A 16,525-nucleotide genomic window follows, 5' to 3' on the forward strand; every position below is an offset into this window, starting at 1 on the left:
AAGGAAGATTACGGTAAAAAAATAAAGTGATACAATTTTCTAAAATGTTCATCGAAATTTTAGGCGCCCAAATGAATCTTACCAGGGAAACTTTTTGCAACCATTTTGTTTTCACATGACACTAACAATTAATGAAGGGAAAACTTTAGCAGTAGTATAATATGTTTAACAAAACTTGCAGCGTGTATAAAATATTTACAAAGGAAATTTAGGCGTCCTTATAACTGTTAAATGCGCCTTTCTCACTCATGAATGCTCCCTCAAATTTGCCATCAATCATCCAGAGTCGTGGCTGAAAATCTGAGGGCCCGGGGCTAAACTTTGTGGGAGGCCCTCTAGTACGTTAACATAAAGTTGAAAATGTATTTAACATATCAATAAATAAATATCTAAAATTATTCAATAATATAGATGACATTAAGTTGTTCACGCAACCATGAAATAGGATAGATATCCATGCTCACGGAGTCTAATTTCTTTTGTATTAGTATAAAAATACAAGGTTGAATTGTCCCTAAAACCATGGAACTCTAGGATATTTGAAACCTCATTAAATACAATAAGAATTTGTGGAATTCTTAAGGGTGTCAACAACAATAAGTAGGGGTGCATATAGAACCACCCTAAAAAGGAAAAAAAAATAGTTTTCTTCATTGGATTCGAATCTATAACTATTGACGCGTGGGACAACTTTTTCTCCGCTGAGCGGTATACGAAGTACATTACAAGTATATGGTCTTAGTATTAGTAATACTTAATACACGATAGTTAAGATTAGGCCCATGTTTAGCGGCCCCAAGTTTGGCGAGGTAAGGGCGGGGTGCCCCCTCAAACACGGCCTTGCAATCATGATAGATATTTTGGCCCTTAAACATCATATAAAGATCTTTAAGATTATCCTAAGAGCATGGAAGTTCATTCTTATTTTTACATTTTTTTATATTCACTCACACAAATCAATCAAGATAGACTCTGCCTCCCCTATAAATTGGACTTGTTACCTCTGGTTTATAGAGTAGATCCAGAACCAGCTTACCTAGATTTTGAAATTGGCACAGTGAGCCTCTGACTTGGGCCTGTGCTGGGACCGGCGGGTTTTTTCCCAAACTATTTGTGGCGGGTTTGGGGGTAAAACCGGCAGGGGTAAAATTGGCACAGTGAGCCTCTAATAATTTGGCCCGAACCAGCAGGTTTTTTCCCAGACCCGCCCCTAATGGGACTGGTTTTACCTCCCCGTTAATTAAACGGTTCGGGTTTGGTATGAAGTTAAAAAACTAATCGGGTTCGGGGCGGGTTTGGTATTAGATAGTAAACTCCGCCCCGAGCCGATTAGTATGTCATATATTAAATATTTGTTTTATTTAAGGTTATGTTTCTAGAACTTTAATCTTATATTATCAATTTATTATTTTATGTTTTATATTATTTAAGTAGTTGTAGTGTTTATGATTGATAAACTCAAAGTCTTACAAAATTTTGTTAACAATTATCATGTTATTTCAAACTAAAATAACTTTTGTGAAACAAAATACTTTGAACCCGACTCGTTTTATATTAAACGGGACCGGACGGGTCGGTAATGGTTTAGCAATTTTTAATTGGGACGGTTGTGGTAATTGAATATCCAACCCGGTTAATTATTGGGACGGTTATGATAAAACCCGTTTACTGAACCGTCCCAAACCCGCCCTGTTGACATCCCTATGGGTGAGCATTTAACTGGGAACTTTATACACACTTACGGTTTCTACCGTCACACTCACCTTTATATGCACTCCCTGTTGACTTAGTTTTTTTTCCTAGTACAGCCACTTCTCCTACACACCTATGGGTACACAGTCTCTTGACCAAATTTTCGAAAGCATCAGGAATGACAGGTTCCCACCATTGAGATGATTAGGGACACATTTAACAAAATTGGAAAGAGACCTCCAATTTTATGTTTGATCACTGATAATCATCCTACCGATGAACCGAGAGTATTATTCTCGATTTTCCATATTTCAAAGTTCCGTGAGTGAGATGGTTACCTACACTATTTTAAAGATGGGGGAAAGTGCTTCCGATTGTAATGTTTGGTCGTCGGTACTTACATATGTAGTATCCACAGAAAACGAGAGAAATATTAAAAAAAAGGCATCTCTTGATTTTCCAAGTCATCCACGACGTTTGAACCAAATCGGAATGATGACTCCACTTGTAATGTTTATTATCAATGAAACACCAAGGGTAATATGTAGCTCTTAATATCTTCGGACAAGATGATTACCCACTTTATATGAACTAAATCAAAAGATGTCTCAAATTTTGTTATTTGTACCTGGTACCCCTCTTACCGGGGAAAACCGAGAATAATGTGAAAAGAATTAAACAAAAAAGTAGGGATTAAACGATATAAATTTTCATTCATATTCATTCATCTATCAATTGTAGAATATTTACTTGTATATATTCCGTTGATTGTAAACAAGAAAAAAATGTGCACATTTGCACCCGAAATTTCTAGTTTCCACACCATTAATGTATTTTCTTTTTCATAAAAATGAACAACTACACTTCTTGGACCTTGGTACTAGTCTCTTTTGTTTTTTTAAGTATATGTTTGGGTTTTTAGGCATTACACCCATCTTAAGAGTGGACTAACAAGAATCACTCCTTTGGTAACTAAGTTTCAGTTGATTTTCAACTACTAAGCCGTTATTGCTTGAATTGCTTACCCAAACGACAAATTTTTGTCGCCTACTAAATCCTTCACGCCATATCGCGAGCTTCTGACTTTCAAACACATCACTTCGTCTTCTATGTTGTTTATCCTATCCTACTCATTATTGTTTAGCTAATAACATATATATGGTTAAAAAGTTTTCAACTAAAAAAATCATATGGTTAAAAGGGGTCCTATTGGGTAAAGGAGTCGGTGCGACGTCAACTGTTGCACCCCTATACCTAGGCCCCTTATACTCCACATCACCGAACAACAACAAAAAACACTTGTTGGGCTCCAAAGTTAAGGGGTGTATGTGAATAGTCTCGTAAGACAAACATCGTACTCTGAGTAACCAACAATATAATATTAATCTGAACACTCACAGTTAGATTTGATTCTTCCGTTGTATTTGCTCGAAGGCTTAATAATGTTTGTTTGTTTGATTGGTAACAGTTTGTGCTGATCTTGTACGTGGAGCAAAAAACAAAAAGTTGAAAGTTAAGGGACCTGTTAGAATGCCAACAAAAACTTTGCTCATTATCACTAGGAAGTCTCCCTCGTTAAAATGGCTGATTTTGGGAGTCAGATTCAGACAAGAGTTTTTCCTTTTTTTTTTCTTTTTACTACACAACATGTTTTCTTGACAGACACTCCCACCCATCAGGGCCATCACAATCCTTATACATTAAGAAAACCACCTAGCCCCTATCCCTATCCCCATTTCTTTTCTTTTACTGTTTCATCAGAAGAAAAACAAACAGTTGTAAAAACGTTTTTTCACTAAATAAAACCAAAATCCTTGACTTTCACACGCGCAAAAGAAGATTCAAGATTAAAGTCAAAAAAGAGAGGGTCAGCCTTGTTGTAGTCTCATTGCTTAATGTCCCTCCACTTAAATTTTAGACACATATCCGACACAATAATTGTAAGTATTTGCTCGCTACTTGACGTTCTAGACCATCTAACGAATGCATCATTTATTAATTTCTTTTATTGAAGATATACATGGCGCTCCAAAAAAAATATAAAAGAGTCAACTGTTTAACATATATGAGGCATTAACTTCTTTCTTGGCCGTCCGGCACCTATGGTGAGCTAATCCAAGAGAACATCATAAATTTGAAATGCGAATCTAACTAAGATGTGTTACCAAAAATATATTCCAAGTTAGATGAGAAAGTATTTAATATATTTATTACAGTTGATTGAATAGTTTATGAGCAATAGAAATCAACTGTAGATTGGATAATTGGTTTTCAATTTTTCAACAAAAAAAAATAATTAGTGCATACCCTGATTTGTTCCTAATTAATTTTATTTGGAACAAAAATTAGTAATTTATTTGGAAACAGAAGTTGACAAAATTTTGATTCTACGAGGAAAGAGACCAGGCCAATTTTGTATCTTTGAATACAAAGAAAAAAAAAAACCAACTACAAGAAATAAATAACATAAACCTTTTATGCTCCGATCAAAATTTAGTATGTTTATAGGTTGGGTGGGATTTAGCCGATATATTGATTTTTACATACTCTATTCTCACAAACGAAAATCGAAATATGAATATAAATATGTGAATATATTAAACATTTTTGGAAACAATTCTAACTTCTATATACTGATCTAGCTTAAGTATCACACTGCTTCAAACTACCAAGTCCATTAGAACAAGTGATGATTTTTTTTGGTTTGTAGAAAGCACAATAGGTAACATTTTTTCTTTTCTTCTTGATGAAATACAACAATTAACTTGGAAATGACCCTCCAATCCCCCTGCTAACATCAAAATGGTCATTTCCAAGTTACTTGTTGTATTTCATCAAAAAAGAAGAAAAGAAAAAATGTGAAAACTGTTTTAACACGAACAAACAAAATCCTCGACAAATAATAGACCGAATTAATAATGTGTCTATCACTCCTCTCAAGATTGAGACGGCTATCACTAACAAATGCAGAAAATCCACTAAGAAACAAATATGGAGACCTCCATCGGCACCATATTTAAAGTTGAACGTTGACGCCTCGTTTACCAAAGCTACAGATCCGACAGGAATAGGATGTATTATCAGAGATGAAGAGTCGAAATTCATTATAGCAACAGCAAACTCGGTGCGATGCCAAAACGCGGCAGAGTGTGAAGGACTGACTATCCTCTCTAGTATGCAATGGGCATTACAATTAAATATTACTCATGCTCATATAGAAAGTGATAATCAAGCTCTTGTCAATTTCATCAATGGTCAAAATATAGGACTACACTGGCAATCCTTAAAGATTATACAACAAATTAGATCCCTTATAGACAATTTCGAAGGAATTATGTTCACCTGTGTACCTAGGGATTGCAATGCTCCAGCTGATGCGATTGCGAAATGGGGAAGAAGAAATGAAGACAGAAAAGTGTGGAATTCTGTACCTTCTTTTGTTTCGGCTTTACTTTAGTTGTTTGGTTTGTATTTTGTACTCTCGTTTGTCTTTAATGCAATGTTCTCTCATAAAAAAAAAAACTTGGAAATGACCCTAACAACTCATTGTCACTGACCTTCTTCTGAGGGAAAAGAGTGTGGTCGTCAGGAAACTCCTTTTCAACAACAAAAAGAAAACATCTCACTTTTTTGACCGTTTTTTTTTTTACCGTTTTTTCGGGACCAAAATCTTAGGCTAAAATAAAAGCATACATCCACTACGAACCAAAATTGTTGAAAATGCTTTGAATTTGGATCAACATTTAATCAATTTTGCAATTCAAAAATCGCTTAACCATCGGTCTAAAATTTTGACCCGAATTGTTTACTTATGTTTAGCCCGTTCTTATATAAAGTTGTTATCAATGTAAAAGTTGTACCATATTTTAATTCGGGTTCTGAAGAGAGTTAGAAGTTTTTATTATTCTTTTTACATAGAGTCTACACAAGTCAATAAAGATAGATACACACTTGCGGTTTCTTTTTACATGGAGTCTGTTGACCAAATTTTCAAGAGTGGACCAACAAGAAAAAAAAAAAGTCACAGAACGCTCAATTGTTTTCTTGGAAAACACGCCATCTTTTCCACGCATCACCATCTAACTTACACATTAAGGGTGTGTTTGATATCTCCTATTTCCATGGAAATAAAAGAATTTCCATGGAATTAGATATTTCCATCGTTTGATACGAAGTAATTCCATGGCTTTAATTCCCTAGGGAATCTATTTCCATGAAATAACCCACTTTTAATTCCTTGCTTCACCCTAGGAATTAGTTTCCGTGGAAAGTCAAAAATCAAAATAAAAATATTTTAATATATTCAGATACTTAAAACCTAATATTTATCTCCATTTATATTCTAAATGACATTTTTACCCTTTTTACCAAATGACATGTTTACAATGTTGTTAAAATGCCATTTTGGCTTTATAGCTAAAATTACATTTTTACCCTTTTATAATATCAAATTGACATCTTACCCTTATGTTGTCAAAATGACATTTTTACCCTCGTATAAATCAAAATGACATGTTTACCCTTATGTGGTTTGAATGGCATTCATACATTTATCTTGTAAAACTGGCATGTCTACACTTTTACATTAAATGACACAAGGTCAAATAATTTTACAACACAGGGGTAAAAATATAATTTTGAAAATATAAGGGTAAAAATGTAATTTAAACAACATAAGGATGAAAATATAATTTTGGTAACATAAAAGAAAAAATGTCATTTTGACTACATAAGGAGTAAATGAAAACTCTTAATTGAGTATTATATTCGTAGAGGTTAGTTGTCAACCAAATAACAGAGTTCGTAATTCCACAGACTAATAAATGACTATCAAACGAAAGAACTCTTATTTCCACGGAAGAGTTTCCATATAACTCTTTATTTCTATGAAATTATTTCCCTGGTATCAAACACAACCTAAGAAAAAGACTACCTACCCCCTAGACCCCCTGTGACCTTATTATTTTACTGTTACATAAGGTAAAAAAAATGAAAAAACCGTACTATACTGTTTCATAAGGTAAAAAAATGAAAAAATATTACTAAAAAAAAAACGTTTTCTTTTTACTATATAAAATTTAAACCAATAAATTACTACTTCATCCATCATAAACTTAAGTACTTAACCAACAACTAGTGAGTGACTCTACCATTGAAGAGAATCGTTTATTTGTGTTTCTCGAATCTTCAACAATGGATTTAGAATACTAACACAAGAGGGTAAAGGGACTGAATGACCAGTATCTTACCCTCTACATTCCCAATTTATCTCAAGCTACAATTTCCAGATTATCTCAATAGTTAGATAGTAACAGGAAGGCACAAGAGTACCTCAACGAGCACAAATCTTTTATCTCCTCCATATTGTCGGGAAGTCCCACTGCTTTTTCAGATCGACGTATCATTGCATCATTTAGATCTGATTGAATCTGTGGTATTGCACTTTTTGGAGCTCCATACAATTTTCTTTCATATTTGTTGACTTCTTTGTGCTCGTTGAGGTACTCTTGTGCCTTCCTGTTACTATCTAACGGTTGAGATAATCTAGAAATTGTAGCTTGAGATAAATTGGAAATGTAGAGGGTAAGAGCTTGGTCATTCAGGCCCTTTCCCCTCTTGTGGTAGTATTCTAAATCCATTGTTGAAGATTGGAGAAACACAAATAAACTATTCTCTTCAATGTTGGAGTCACTAACTAGTTGTTGGTAAGTACTTAAGTTTATGATGGATGGAGTAGTAATTTATTGGTTTTAATTTTATATAGTAAAAAAAAACGTTTTTTTGAGTAATGTTTTTTCATTTTTTTACCTTATGAAACAGTATAGTACTGTTTTTTCATTTTTTTTACCTTATGAAACAGTAAAATAATAGGGTCACAGGGGGTCCTAGGGGTCTAGGGGGGTAGGTAGTCTTTTTCTTAATGTGTAAGTTAGATGGTGATGTGTGGAAAAGATGGCGAGTTTTCCAAGAAAACAATTGAACGTTCTTCAACACCTCTAAGCATCAAAGCACGAGCTTCAACTCCCAATCCGATCAGAACCCTTAATCCCCAAATTCTTGACATGATATATCCGATTCTGATATCTCAGTACCAAATTTGAAAACTGATTTCAGGTTCCACTAATTACCAATTCAGGTTTTTAATTCTTATCCAAGTTATTCCAAAACCTAGATATGTATCTTCCCTGAATTCAGAAATTTGAAATCAGACTACAAACTCCTTACCCTATTGATTCATAACCATCTATAAGTTGATAATCCTCCTATACTAACAAAACCATAACCGTTTAGTGGTGATGGATTCGGGTCTGGTGGTGTTTTTCGTGGTGGTGTGTCCTGTGATTCGGTGGTGGTGGTGGGTGGTGGGTGGTGGTGGTGGGTGGTGGTGGGTGGTGGTGGGTAGAAATTAAGAAGAGGGGTGTGTTTTAATGGTGATGGTGTGTTTGTGTCTTTACAAAGGATAATCAATCTACTACAACAATGGTGTGGTGGTGGTGGTTTGTTTGCGTAACTTAAGATATGGGGCAGTGGGTGGTTGCATTGACAGCGGTGCCCCTGTGGTGGTGGTGGTGGTTCTCCGGTGATGGCGGTGGTTCTCCAACGATGAAGACGGTTTTCCGGTGATGAAAACGGTTTTACGGTGACGACGACGACGACTTTCCGGTGAAGACTATTGTGGTTATTTTATTATTTGTATTAGTATTGTTATTTTGTCGACCTTTAGAGTCTTTTCATTCTCGACCTTTAGGGTCTTTTCATTCGCGACCTTTAGGGTCATTTATTGAGTCGGGTCTAGTCCCATTTCTTTCTCTTCATGACACATTTTGCATTTAAACGTATGTAACTCTCATGAAGTTTTCACAAGAGAGAAATAAGAATTATATACATGTAACATTGTGATTTAATCACTTATGAATGAAATTGGTTCGCATGGTTTCAGAAAAAAAAAAAAAGAATTAAGAGGTTGAGATGAGCAAAGAGTACACAATACCTCCTTTCATGGCTATAAACTGATTAGTAAAGAGTAGATCCGTATTTATCCCCCAACAACCTTCCTCTCTGCCTTGTCTATAAACATTGACTCCTGCAAGTGATTTTAATACTATAAAACTTGTAGATCTAGAGAAATCTTATACAGATTCTATTAGATCTAAGCAATTTGAAGTGTAAATAGACGTATATTTAACAAACCGAAGGTAGAGATCTATATTAAAACAAAAGTATGATGAATATCTCTACCTTTACAAAGGATGAGATGACTTCTTCTTCTTCTTGAATGATATTCAACCCAGGGAAGATCATAAAGACTCGCCTTCAAGGGATAGAAAGGGGTGGGTGGGGAAGAAGAGATAGACAAGACTACTCTATTCTCTCTCCCTCTTTTTCCTCCCAACTCTTCAACTAGAGATGAGTTATAAGTTACTGTAGGAGTTTTGGTTGGATTTGCTAATATCTAGCAAAGTGACACACTCTGACACGGGCCCACTCAATTGTTACTGCTTACTGCCATCTTCAAATACATTTTCTACCCTGACTCTTAACCCCAAAAAAAATAAAATATACATTTTTCCACCCTAGGTACAAGACCCTCTAAGAATCATGGGCCTTTATGAAAGTTCATTTGTTCCTCCTATCTTTACTTCATCAAATCTATGTTTAATAAATATAATTCTAGACTTCTCAATTCGAACTCTATAGCATCATATGTCTAACAGCTACACCAATAAATGATAACACATTAAAAAAAAAAAAAAAAAAAAACTCGTTTTCTTGTTTGCATCGAAAATTCAACAAGTAGTGAAAAATTTGAACTACTTTCGTCCATAAATCAAATTCGTCAATTTTGCACTTTTACATCAAACTAAAAGGTGTTCTCTTACTTTTGCTTCAATTAAATAGTAATTTTACCATCCCCAATTTTCAAGAGTAAGTTTTCTTTTACTTCTCCAATTTTACCATCCTTCTTGATGAATATTAAGCCAGTAATTATCCTTATTTTGGTTTATGTAACTCTGTACCTTGATTTCAATGCTTCTTTGCACAAGTCAAGTCTCAGGTGCATATAATTGGTTAATTTTCAATGGCCTTAGCAACTTACCATTTCTTTGTGCTTACTCTCCAAACAAAATTGAAGTCAAGAAGTCTGTATTCAATCATATGAGTTTGGCGACCAAAAATCAAAGAACGTAGTAGTAGTTCGGATCCGAATGCTGGGTAGAATATGGATGCAGAACCCAACACTTTGTGGAAAAAACAAAGAAAACGACTATATGTTATTTTGACACTTCCTATTAGACATTACTTGTGTTTTTTAGTTGAACTTTGGATATTACTTGTTAGATCCCTCTTATCATGTTAAAATTTGAGGCTGGTATCTCTAAATATTAAACTCTACGTGTTAAGCCATTCGACTCCCAACCTGTTTTAACTTCGTTGTTCAATTTAATTTCCTCTCTATACTTAGATTTGTCATCAGTCTGAGTCATGCTTTACTAGACATTTTTCCTTGAAAGAATACCATGACTTGGGATCTGAGAAAGAATACTTGGTTGTCGTCATTCGTCTCCAATTACACCGTTTTTATGTTGCTCATAAGCTTCCGGCATTGCATGTATGTTTTCACTTCCATTTTTTTCTTCTTAAAAAGTTTATACGTGGGAGTCGTCTACGTTAGAAATCTGTTCTTTTTTTCGTATCCGTTTTATAATATTAACTTGTAAGTTTTAATACACTAAAGGATGTGTTTTCTTTCTAAATTCCAGTATAATTTATGATGAATTATTTCCAATGGATTGTTTATAAATGGCCCAATCTTCTCTTGAAGATGCCAAAGTTACATTTTAAGAATTCTACCACCTTTAACTATAACATGACAAAGACAGTTGATGTCCTCAGACTTCAATGACACTCTTCCTACTTAAGCAAGGTGTTCGTTTTATCTGGCTTCCTGTTACGAGTTGTTTCTAGGGCCAAGACGCAAACTCTTATTTCCTATGGTACCATCTCCGAGTCATTTAGTATGCACATGACGCCACAGACAAACGTACACTCGCATCTCTCTACCATCTCTGTTGAATTTCGTATGATATAGGAAACAGAAGCCAAGGCCCAACTTTGAGATTGCAAGCAGAACTTGGACAAACTTAATGTCATTCTGGATGAGATAAGTGGTCTTTTGTAGGACCAGTTCGGGCCCAAAGCACCTACTTTGGGCACCACTGTGATTGGAGGCCTCATATTTTTCGTTTTATAGGCTATTCTAGGTTTAAACAACTATATTTTGTAGATTGAAAATGAGGAGGTTGAGAGTTTGAATCTTTTCTACCCAAAAGAACCATTAAGTATTTTTATTTATAATTTTCCTCCCATATGAAAGGGCCTCAATATTTAGCTTCTTAGTTAGGCATCCTAAAAGAATGGACTGGCCCTGATCCTTCAACAAGAAAAAAAACGAAGAGACGTAGACTACCTATGAGTCTGAGGCAGTGTTTGTTTTTCCGAAGCCAGGTGTGAAGTCTAAATTGACTAGAGTCTGATTTTAAAATAGTTTGTGGTGTTCGACTCATCTGACCTATGGTGAAAACAAAATCTTGTGTATAAGATGAAGTGACAGTTGGACATACTTTTAGCAAGGTGGGTGCTTTGGGGAAACAATAAAAGTTTCCAGAGAAAAGGGTGGAAAGTCCGAAAAGCACCCACTGTACACACCTCTTAGGTCGTCGGCATAAAGTCATCGGCCAAATTTGGTCGGCAACGTCTTTCTCTCTCTCTCTCTCTTATAATCTCTCCTCTCTCTCTCTCTCTCTCTCTCACTCTCTTTCGTCTTTCCCTTTCTCCTCTTTCCCTCTCTTTCTTTACCTGTATAAGTTCCGGCGAAGGGGAGAGCCCCTTCGCCAGAACCCTTCGTCTGGACAATTTTTCGGTGAAGGGAAGACCCCTTCGCAAGATCTTAGAGAGGAAATGAGAGGAGGGAAAAGGAGATAGAGAACGAGGAGATAGAGAACAGAGAGAAGAAAAAAGAGAGAATAAAAAAGAGAGAAGAAAAAAGAGAGAAAAACGAAGAAGAAAAGAAAAGAGAGAGAGAAGAGCCAACCAGATTCGATGTTGGCGATCGCCGATATTAATAGTGGAGGTCACCGGAATATGGTAGAAATCGTCGGAGTTCTAGTGGAGGTGCGGACGAAAGAATAAAAAACTGAAAAATAATTAAGGGTGGTGTTGGGAGGAAACCAAAAAAAATGTTTCCATTCAAAATTTATTGCCCCACAAACTTTCCTTATTTCCCCAAAATACTAGCCTAGCAGAGTCCGAAGAAGTTGAGTAGTGTAATTAATTACTAAAATAATAATATCAATTAAATATAAACAATAACATTGACTGTTGTTAGGGGTGAGCAACGGTCGGCCAAACCGACCAGACCGAACTCGGCCGAACCGAGCCGAATGGTTTTTAAGCCGAACTGACCAATATTCGGCTCGGTTCGGCTGAAAAAACGATCAACCGATCATTGTTTGGTTTGACTTCGGCTTGAGTTTTTGAAAACCGTCGAAACCGAACCGACCGAACTATACATATATATATATATATATAATTGATCTATATCTTATTGAGAGAGAGATATTTTTATTAGTTATTATTTATTTTTTTTGTTTCTTTTCTCTTAAATTAGTTATTGAGAGAGAGAGAGATTTTAATTTCTTTTCTTAGTCCTTGAAATATCTTCTGTTTCCTTTTTTCTTAAATTAGTTGTTTTATTTCTAAGAAGGAAAAGATTATTGTTTTTTAAATAGGTAACTTTATTTCTACGAAGGAATATATTTTAAATTTTGAGAAGGTCTTCTAGACAATATCCTTTATTAAAAAAAGGACGTTTGTCCCAGTCATCGTTTTCCTTCTGTTTTATTATATAGATTATATAAAACTATAAATAAATTGCCGTTACTTAATATGTATCGTAAACAAAGAAATAGATTTTTAGATATTCAAATCGTTAATAGTTTAAAGAGTGACATCGAATTTGAACTTCTGTTCTTCTTGCTTTCACTTTTTTTCTCATGTGTTTATTTATTTATGTGAGTTCGACCAGACCGATCAACCGAACTCAGTCGAGTCGAACCGAACCGGGTCGAAAGAAGTCGGTTGACGATTTGATCGGCTCGGCTTCGGCCGATGATTTAGCCAATCCGTTATTCATTGGTTTGGCTTCGACTTGACCTTAAATGGTCGGCAACCGACCGCTGCTCACCCCACAGTCTGTTGTTAGTACACCTACTAATCCACTACCATTGACAATCAAAGATTTAAAATAAGTTCATTTCCTCCTGGGTTCCTACATATATTTCGTACCATTTTATGAGTTTTTGCATAACTGGGACGTATGTTTGTATTTGGTAAATCCTCCCAAAATTGGAACAATGACTTGGTTGCTGCTTTGAAAAGGTCGGTGTTATGGAGAATAAAGAAATTTTTCGGAGTGGGAAGTTTTAGGTAGAAACAAAAAAAAATAGATTTTTTAATTTCCCCCAAACAACCAAACCCTAGTTTAAGAGGTGATCAATTTTAAGTCTAAGAATCTAATATTGATGCTTCTTTCGAGACCCCCCTCCCCCCCCCCCCCCCCCAAGTATCATAAAGATCCACTACATACCTTGTTCTCTCTCTCTCTCTACTGTGTCTTCCTTGTATCAAAATGTGTGAGTGCTTGTAAACTGTAATACCCCAAGGATCATAGGGATCCGTTATTTGGTTATGAACAACTGTCCATATCTAATTACCATCTCTTAACCCGTTCAGATTCTGCCCTCAAATCGAACTCAAGAAGAATGAGGGATTTTACTTACGAAAATTTCAAGAACATTGCTGAAGAATAAAGTCTTTCTACCTCAAAAGCACAAGTAATGCAGTTTCATCAAATAGATGTAATCTCATAGCAATGCCCAGAGATAGAGAGAATAGAGAAAAAGATAAGAGAGGGAAGAAAGCGAGAGAGAGAGAGAAGAGAGAGAGAGAGAGAAAAAGGGGAGAGAGAAGATGATGATGTCGTCGGCCGTCGCCAGCAACACCCGGTCGGCGACGTATGAGGTGCGTTTGGTTTCATTTTTTTGGGTTTTCCACCGTCTTCCCCGGAAACATTTCTACTTTCCCCAAAGCGCTGGCCTTTAAAAAGTATCTAAAAATAAGCCTTTGCTTCTTTCTATTTTGGCAAAGGAGGAGGCTCAGCCAACACTTGGTTGCCCATGTGGTTGATAGTGTCAAAAATAAACTCTAAAACTCTGGAGGTTCCAGGTTCGATTTTTAAAGGAGGTGGAATTTATGGTTATTGAATTTAGATTACATAACTTATATATAATAGAATAAGTTTGTCGGACTTTAGGTCTCTTTCATGTTGGGCTTTAGGCCTCTATCATTCTTGGTTCAACTTAGACGGTTATCGTTTTTATCACACCCCCATAATGTATCAATGCCTTGTAATCTCTGCTAGGAAAATAATGTATGGCTGCTTATGATTGATAAGGTTGAGTAGGTGCTTCTAGGTGAGGTATGTGGAGGTGCCTCTCACATTCCAGCTAAGGATAGAGAGGCTTAAGCTCGAGTTAATATCCAATGTCATGAGGTGGCACTAGAATTTAGACCCACACAGAACCGGAGGAATGACGGGGGTTTATGGCCCACCCTCGAGGAAAGCTCTACGGGCACCACTATTCCCTTACCGAAAAGATTGGAAGGGAGACAAGAGAGAAACGCCCACTAAGCCTAAGGAGATGCAACTGAAAACCCCAACAAAAAGATGACAGACAAGACAAGAGAAAAGCATATGATTCTAAGCACAAGAAACAGAGAAAACACGATAAGAACATGAGGGAGAAACAGAAAACTATAAGAGAGAAGAGAAAAATAACACAAGTTAATGAATATACGACAAGAACAAAAGAGAAAAGAAAATAGGGCAGGCAAAGGAAAATGATTAAAAAAACACCTAAAAGTGATGCAAAGGAAGCATAGAGAGCACCGAACTAAACAAATGACAGGGATATCTAATACACAATAAGGGAGTAGGAATCAGAACACAGACACTAACTAATACACCCACATAGAACTAAACAGATAACAGGTAATCATTAACTAGATGCAGAGAAAAATAACAAAAGAACAACTATCTTTATATTAGTTGTTTGGGTACAATATTGGTAGCAATGAGTCTCTCATTTTAAACTATCTAAATATACAAACCCAAAAGCTGGTGCTGGGGTACCAGAAGATGCTATGAGTTAATCAGGTAAGCCAGAGAAAAAAAACCAACAAACCAACCACTAGACCACTGCTAAGCTGAATAAAAAACTAAACTAACGAGACTAAACACCAATAAGATAAAAGCCAAAATAAGACTAGTCACAGCTAAGATGGAACAAAGGATTTAGTCGACTCTTTCAGACTGATCATACTCCACTTCTTCCCTTGCTTCAGAAGAATGACTCGGGGATACCAAAAGAGAATCAGCAAATTTGTGGAGTCTCCTTTCATCAAGGATCACAATAGACTCTAATGGGGGAATAAACCAGTTAGGCTACTGAAAATTTGATTGACCAATAGCCTAAGAATGATTACCTGCACCCCACTCTAAAGAAAGGCCACTAAAAGATGAACTGCTACCAGTCTCATCGTCTCTCTATTTTTTGTAAGTCATAGGAGTTTGAGGACCAACCTCAATCTTGACTTCTTTCAAAGGTTCCTACTCCTTTTTCTTACCTTTTTGTTGAAAGATTAAATGGGGAGGTGATGAGGCATGAAAATGTCCCATCTGAATCTTATAACTTGGGCTAGTTAGTCCATTTCGAGCAGTTACTCTGATGATTGTCTATTTCTTTTACTCAGGTGTCTTCTACGGAGTTCAATGTGAAAAATGGTTAAAAACGGAAGAAAGACAAATCTAGGGGCATTTTGGTAATTTAGAGATGAGGGTGTTCTAAAAATTGACTAATGTTGATGCTCTGATGCAAAGTAGAGCCCAAGACTAACGCAACGGCGAAGACAGAAGTCAAATCGGAGTCTGGATGCGAAAGATAACCCAAGTCAAAGTTTCGTGAAAGTACGTTGACCAAAGTAAAACAAGGGACACCCATAGACACGTGGCGCTGATCAGAGCCGCGATTTCTTCATGTGAGGGCTACACTCGAGCATTGCGGGTGTATCTCAGGGTCTACTAGAATGAAAGATCCAGTATAGCCGCGATCGAAAGACTATCGTACATCAACGAGAATCTAACGACCAGAAATCTCTCCGCGCACAAGACTTCATCCAAAGGGCGGCGTCGCAATCACATTCATACTGTTAGGAAAAAATAACTTAATTAACTTGTTCAGGAATATGAAGATAAACGACGTGAATGTAAGAGCAGAGACACTGAGATTATTTAACGTGGCAAAAAACCCCTCCAAGATAGAAGGTAAAAAACCACGGGACCTAGTCTAAAAATCTTCCACTATGATTAAATAATGGGATACACAATTCTTCACCAACCTATGGTGGATAAACTAATTGTTCAAGATGTGTAGAAACACTCTTGGATAACAATTCTTCCCTAAACAAATAGAGGATTAACAACTCTTCAAGATGTGTGGAAACACTCTTGGATCAACTTTTCTCTAAATAAATAGAGGATTAACCAATTCTTCCCTAAACCACTAGGGGATTAACCAATTCATCACCAAACCTATGGTGGATAAACCAAACAAAGAAACAAAGGAATAAAAATTTCATACTCCTTAGGATTTGAACAAATCCTAGATTACCAAAGGTTGAAGAAGATAACCACAAACTAAATTGCTTCTCAAGA

At 36.0% G+C, this 16,525-nt stretch overlaps 1 long non-coding RNA gene across 1 annotated transcript; it reads right to left on the reverse strand.

The window, feature by feature from the left end:
- Positions 1 to 8,493: 8,493 nt before the first annotated feature.
- LOC147544212 (uncharacterized) lies at positions 8,494 to 9,370 on the reverse strand. Its single transcript, XR_015223731.1, has 2 exons — positions 8,932 to 9,370; positions 8,494 to 8,776 (listed from the first exon to the last, which is right to left on the reverse strand). It is a non-coding gene; the product is annotated as an uncharacterized LOC147544212 (long non-coding RNA).
- Positions 9,371 to 16,525: the final 7,155 nt, after the last annotated feature.

This window comes from Eschscholzia californica, unplaced genomic scaffold (genome assembly GCF_041429995.1).
Source record: "Eschscholzia californica isolate CP2 unplaced genomic scaffold, dmEscCali1.0.p SCAF_4, whole genome shotgun sequence".
Lineage (NCBI taxonomy): Eukaryota > Viridiplantae > Streptophyta > Magnoliopsida > Ranunculales > Papaveraceae > Eschscholzia > Eschscholzia californica.